Source organism: Carassius gibelio, chromosome B3, assembly GCF_023724105.1.
Source record: "Carassius gibelio isolate Cgi1373 ecotype wild population from Czech Republic chromosome B3, carGib1.2-hapl.c, whole genome shotgun sequence".
Classification (NCBI taxonomy): domain Eukaryota; kingdom Metazoa; phylum Chordata; class Actinopteri; order Cypriniformes; family Cyprinidae; genus Carassius; species Carassius gibelio.
Genome location: NC_068398.1, coordinates 2303205 through 2309204, shown reverse-complemented (window position 1 = coordinate 2309204; position 6000 = coordinate 2303205).

Sequence of the window (6000 nt, the reverse complement as noted above, 5' to 3'; positions counted from 1 at the left end):
AACAAAATTATATAGATTTAATCAAAACAAAAATTCTCATTTAAAATTAGGGGTAACACTTTCTATGAAGCCTGTATTAATAAAACATAATTTTTCGTACGCTTCTTAAAGCGGTCGAAGACCTCTTATAAGTAATAATAATAATAATAATAATAATAATGATAATCATAATAATAATCAATCATATCAAACAAAATCTCAAACAGCCATAAGATCAGACACATTTTCTATAAACTATTGTTATTGTAATATCAGTTTGATTATTTTGATGGTACCCCTTAGACAGCTGTTGAGTACCTCTGCAACTATATCAACTAGTGGTCATCAGAGTATTAGTATGTCTGCTACTGTAAATATATGCTAACACTTTATTTTGATGGTCAACCAACAGATGAATTAAATATTCTACCAAACTAGATTCTACCATTCTTGAGCATACTAAAACTCCAGTGAGAGTTAGTTGGCATGAAGTGGCAAAGTTGCTTATAACCGATTGATTAAGGGGACCATGAAAATACAATATAACCATATAAAGGATTGCATTTTTTCAGTTAAATAACATTCAAATGGTTAAAGAAACACTCAAATAAAACTCAACATCTAACCACTCACAAGCTGTAGTAAGATACTGTGCACATCTTAAACAATGTCAAGATATGATACAGTCTATTATACTGAAAATAAAGTAGACTTAATATGGTGTTCATTGTGTGTTATAAATAATCATACTCTTAAACTTATAACCACATGTATGTAAGTATAATGATGTATTATAATGGTTGTTATGATTATTCATGAGTTGATATGACATAAGTTTTCTTTGTATATATATAATGCATTCATTATAATGGCTTAAGAACACTCTCATAATGTATTATAAATATTGGCTTTATAGAAAGGGTAAAAGATGGGTATTGGTGATATGCATCGACAGAAACTGCTTTCTGTGATCAGTCTCAAAAATCCCAATCAGAGCACCCCATACATTGATTTTTTGGCTTGCCACCACAATATCAAAACTGATCATCACAAATAGATTTTATAAAATAAAATGAAAAAAAAAAAAAAAAAATAGAGAGATTTTTGAAAGGTGAAAAGTGGAAAGGAGTCCTGCCTTATTATTTGATATTTGATGCTTCAGCTATATTATTGCAGAGCTGTAAATGTTTTACATATTACAGGAAATCTAAATCTGTGTGAAGATTTATATCCATTAGCACTATTAATAAAGGAAGAAAAATAAAGACCAACCTGTTTGTTCTTGAGTATATTCAGTGTGTTTGATTCTGCAGGGTTCTGGATCTCTCATCTTCTTTTTGTCCTCTTTAATAAACTCAGTCTATGCAAACAAATTATACCATAATAAAGCATAATAAATGCGGTGAAAACAGGAAGACATTAAATAGAGTCATTTCAGCAGCTCTGTTAATATCGAGTCTCAGATGATCAACACTCATTTAACAACACATTCAGATCATCAGCAGATCATCTCTCTTTATTCTGAGTGTTTGCTAGAAACACATTATTTGAGTCGGGATATATGATAAAAGCCAATTTCTCACAATATGTATAAAACATAAATAATACAAAAACAAACACTAAAGTAAATAACTGCCATAAAGCACCATAATATGAATGTCCAAAGAGTTTGATTTTCTGAAATCTAAATTCATTGCAATAAAAAATTTGATTATTAACATGTTTAAGTCTTGTATCATAAATTTAAAAAAAAAAAAATCCAACAAGAAAAATAGTATAGCAATTTATGGTACATTTTTGTCCTTAAATTTGTTGTGGTACCACTATAGTTGCTGTGGTATTATAACAATTATAGTAATATAAACAAATTACAGTACCCAATACTGTACTAAGCTTTTTTACAACTATAGGGTATATTTTACTGCACCACACTACAGTTTAATGTAGTAAAAACTAAACTACACTACAGTATTTACAAACCCGATTCCTGTACAAATTGTGAATAAAAAACAGAATTAAATGATGTGGAAGATTCAAATTTCAATATTTTATTCAAAATACAACATAGATGACATATCAAAAGTTTAAACTGAGGAAATGTATCATTTTAAGGGAAACATAAGTTGATTTTAAATTTCATGGCATCAGCACATCTCAAAAAAGTTGGGACAAGACCTTGTCATGTTGGAAGATGCAAGGTCTTCCCTGAAAGAGACGACGTCTGGATGGGAGCATATGTTGTTCTAGAACTTGGATACACCTTTCACCATTGATGATGCCTTTCCAGATGTGTAAGCTGCTCATGCCACACACACACACATGTAACCCCATACCATCAGAGATGCAGGTTTCTGAACTGAGCACTGATAACAACTTGTGTTGTCCTTTTCCCCTTAGTCCGGATGACATGGCATCCCAGTTTTCCAAAAAGAACTTAAAATTTTGATTCGTCTAACCACAGAACAGTTTTCCACTTTGCCACAGTCCATTTTAAATGAGCTTTGGCCGAGAAAACGCTTGCGCTTCTGGTTCATGTTTAGATATGGCTTCTTTTTTGACCTATAGAGTTTTAGCCGGTAACGGCGAATGGCACGGTGGATTGTGTTCACCAACAATGATTTCTTTAAGTATTCTTGAGCCCATGTTTTGATTTCCATTATAGTAGCATTCCTCTATGTGATGCAGTGCCGTCTGAGGGCCTGAAGATCACAGGCATCCAGTATGGTTCTCCAGCCTTGACCCTTACCCACAGAGATTGTTCCAGATTCTCTGAATCTTTGGATGATATTATGCACTGTAGATGATGATAACTTCAAAATCTTTGCAATTTTTCTCTGAGAAACTCCTTTCTGATATTGCTCCACTATTTTTCGCAGCAACATTGGGGGAATTGGTGATCCTCTGCCCATCTTGACTTCTGAGAGACACTGCCATTCTGAGAGGCTCTTTTTATACCCAATCATGTTGCCAATTGACCTAATAAGTTGCAAATCGGTCCTCCAATGGTTCCTTATATGTACATATATTTGGCTTGACATTTCAAAATGTCTCACTTCGAACATTTGATATGTTATCTATATTCTGCTGTGAATAAAATATAAGTTTATGATATTTGTAAATTACTCCATTCCTTTTTTTACTCACAATTTCTACATTGTCCCAACTTTTTTGGAATCAGGTTTGTAATTCCTGTGTTATTGTTCACAGATGACACATACAGTGTTCAGCTAATTAAGATCTTAAGTGCAGACCAACAGCAGAATTTGCAGATTTGGCTTCAGTTGTACGAAGGTCTTTATGTTCTTCCTGTTCTTAACTTTCCAGGTATGAAAGAGAAACCCCATCAGACGATTCAGTGCATGCAGGGATCTGATCAAATCATTTAAAGTGATCTGTGAACAAATGCACACCGTTTTGCAAGCTTCTTTGTTAAAGACTTTGAACAGAATTAACTCAAAAGAGCGATTAATTCGTAAATGGGGTTGCTTGGCTGAGGGACAGGTCTAAAATGTCTGTGAAGACTCCTGCAAGCTGCTCTGCAGATGCCCTAAGCACACGTCCAGGAATGCCATTTGTGGTGGTGAGTTTGAAAGGCTGGTGTTCTGCTGAGGGTGTGATCTTGGTGGCCGTCTCGGTGCTGTCGCTGTTGAGGCGAGCATAAAAGTCATTTAGCTCGTTAAGGAAAGGAGACGTCTGTGACCGTTGGAGTGGAGTTGCTTGACTTGTAGTCACTGATGATCTGGATGCCCTGCCACATGTGTCGAGGTCAGAGGAATCTTCTTAGGGGATTTCCAGACCTCATAACTTCACAAGACATTGGGATCCTCCTGCTGTCTGGTGGATCCAGGTCTCACATAAGTGAACTTCAGTCTGCAGCTCTGGACGATTCTGAGAAGATGGTGATGCTGAGCTAGTCTTCGAAGGACATCCTAAGTTCCTGCCAGGCCTCTGCCTTGATTTTCCATTCACCAAAGATCCTAGGATTCTCAGCTGATGTGTGACAGTTGGGTTTAGGAGAAACACAAGGAGAGGGTAGATCCAATTGCAGGTAGTCTTTAATTAACAAAAAGGGTAAATACAAAATCAACAGTCCAGGATGACAAACCAAACAAAACAAAAGAGGGAACCGGATGAAACGGATAGGAAACTCGGAGGAACGAGAAGGTAAGGGGAAGTCTCGGGAGACGAGAACATAACACATAGGGTAAGGACTCCATACAGATGACAGAGAAAGACAGCTATACATAGGGAGACTAATGACAAAGGATTGCCAGCACCTGTGCGATTTAATTGGAGTGCAATTACTGTGAAGACAGAACCAGACTACAGGAATTAAAGTGCCTATGGTGAAGTGCCTAAGGAGAAGTGAGCTCACTAGGGAACACCCAGGAAAACAGAGACTGACAGCATGACATGATGTCTCTCTTTTGCTCTTTTTCACTTTCCACTGCACTGTAAAAAGTAATCACTAAATCTACTAAAGAAAAGCTTGTAAATACAAATCAATTAAGCTGTGTTATATGAACTTTCAGGTGGATACAGTAGTTAAACTAAACATCTTAAGTAAAACAAATTTAAGAACATCTAGTTCTGTAAAATCTAACAAGCTTGTTAACTTTCTGTTGACTTTACTTAATGTGAAGTTGTTTGTTTATCTTACTGATGAAGACATAGTACTCCTTACTATTTGTGTTCAAAGTCTTAATCACTCAAATAATCCTAATTAAGGTAGACTAATGTGAGTTGCTTGAGTGCCATTTTGTTCAGAAAACTTATCAGAGTTTTGGGTCAATTTCTATTCAGCTGTCAATCATGTCAGCTTAGTTAGAGGTTTCCAACCTTTAAAAACCTACACAAGATCATTTAAACACAAAAGTTGAATAATAAATAGTAATCAGTAGTGAAATGGCTCCAGCTTTATATTATAATACCTGTTTACTTACATAGTAACTAGAAGTGCACACAGTAAGTTACTACAGTCCAAGTACACATTGGTACATAGTATCTACAGCTCTAATGTTTGTGTAACTACACATATGTAACAATCCTCTGAATGTGTGTAACAGGACATTGGTAATAGCACTTTTTGGTAATGAAAGTACAATGTGTAAAAGGACTAACAGCACTATTTGGTAAAGAAAGTGTTGAACTTTATATTAGATTTATCAAGTAATTACTCTGTTACACAGCAGCGGCCAGTATGAAACCATACGAAATACATGTCCTTGAAAAAATAACAACCTTGCTTTGGTATGAGATATTATTAAGTATTGCTTTTGATAAAACAAGCTCTTTTGTATCATTAAAAAAACATTCCCATCCATTGTAACACATTTGAATGATTTAATTGTATCCATGTTGTTACAAGGAGAAAAGCATGAACTGTTTATGAATTCCATTTTAGAGATTTTGTGAAAAAGCAGAACAGTTTTAGACTGATGTCATGGAGTGCTTTGTTTCTTTACATTATTTATTCCCAGTTTGAATAACCTTTTTGTTTTTCATACTGCTGTAATAACAAACTCACAATCAATCTCTTTTCTGCAGTTTGTTGTTTATGCTGATGAGTGAGTTTGTGAATTAGTGAGCGATCACTAAACAACTCCAGAGTCCTCTGCAGTGATGAATCAAAACTCTGATTGGATTCTTAATGCAAACTGCAGAATCATCTCACTGCAGTCAAAAATAAATATGCTGTAAAGAAACAAAGCAAATCCAATTTAAAATGCGACAACTTTCAGTCATTTCACTTTACACATTTCACATGAATCAATCTAGCTTGAAATCAAATGTCTAATGAAATCAAAGTGTAAATGATGTTCATAAATGATGTTCATAGTTTCTGCTTATAGTGTACATACACTTTTACATAATCCATCTGTATAGTATGTTCATAGTACACCCTTCTGTATATAATGCTGATAGTATTTAAAATCTGTACATTATGTTCATAGTACTGCCTTATTTGTATATTTATTTGTAACATATTGTAGACACTGAATATTCTGTACTTACTGCTTA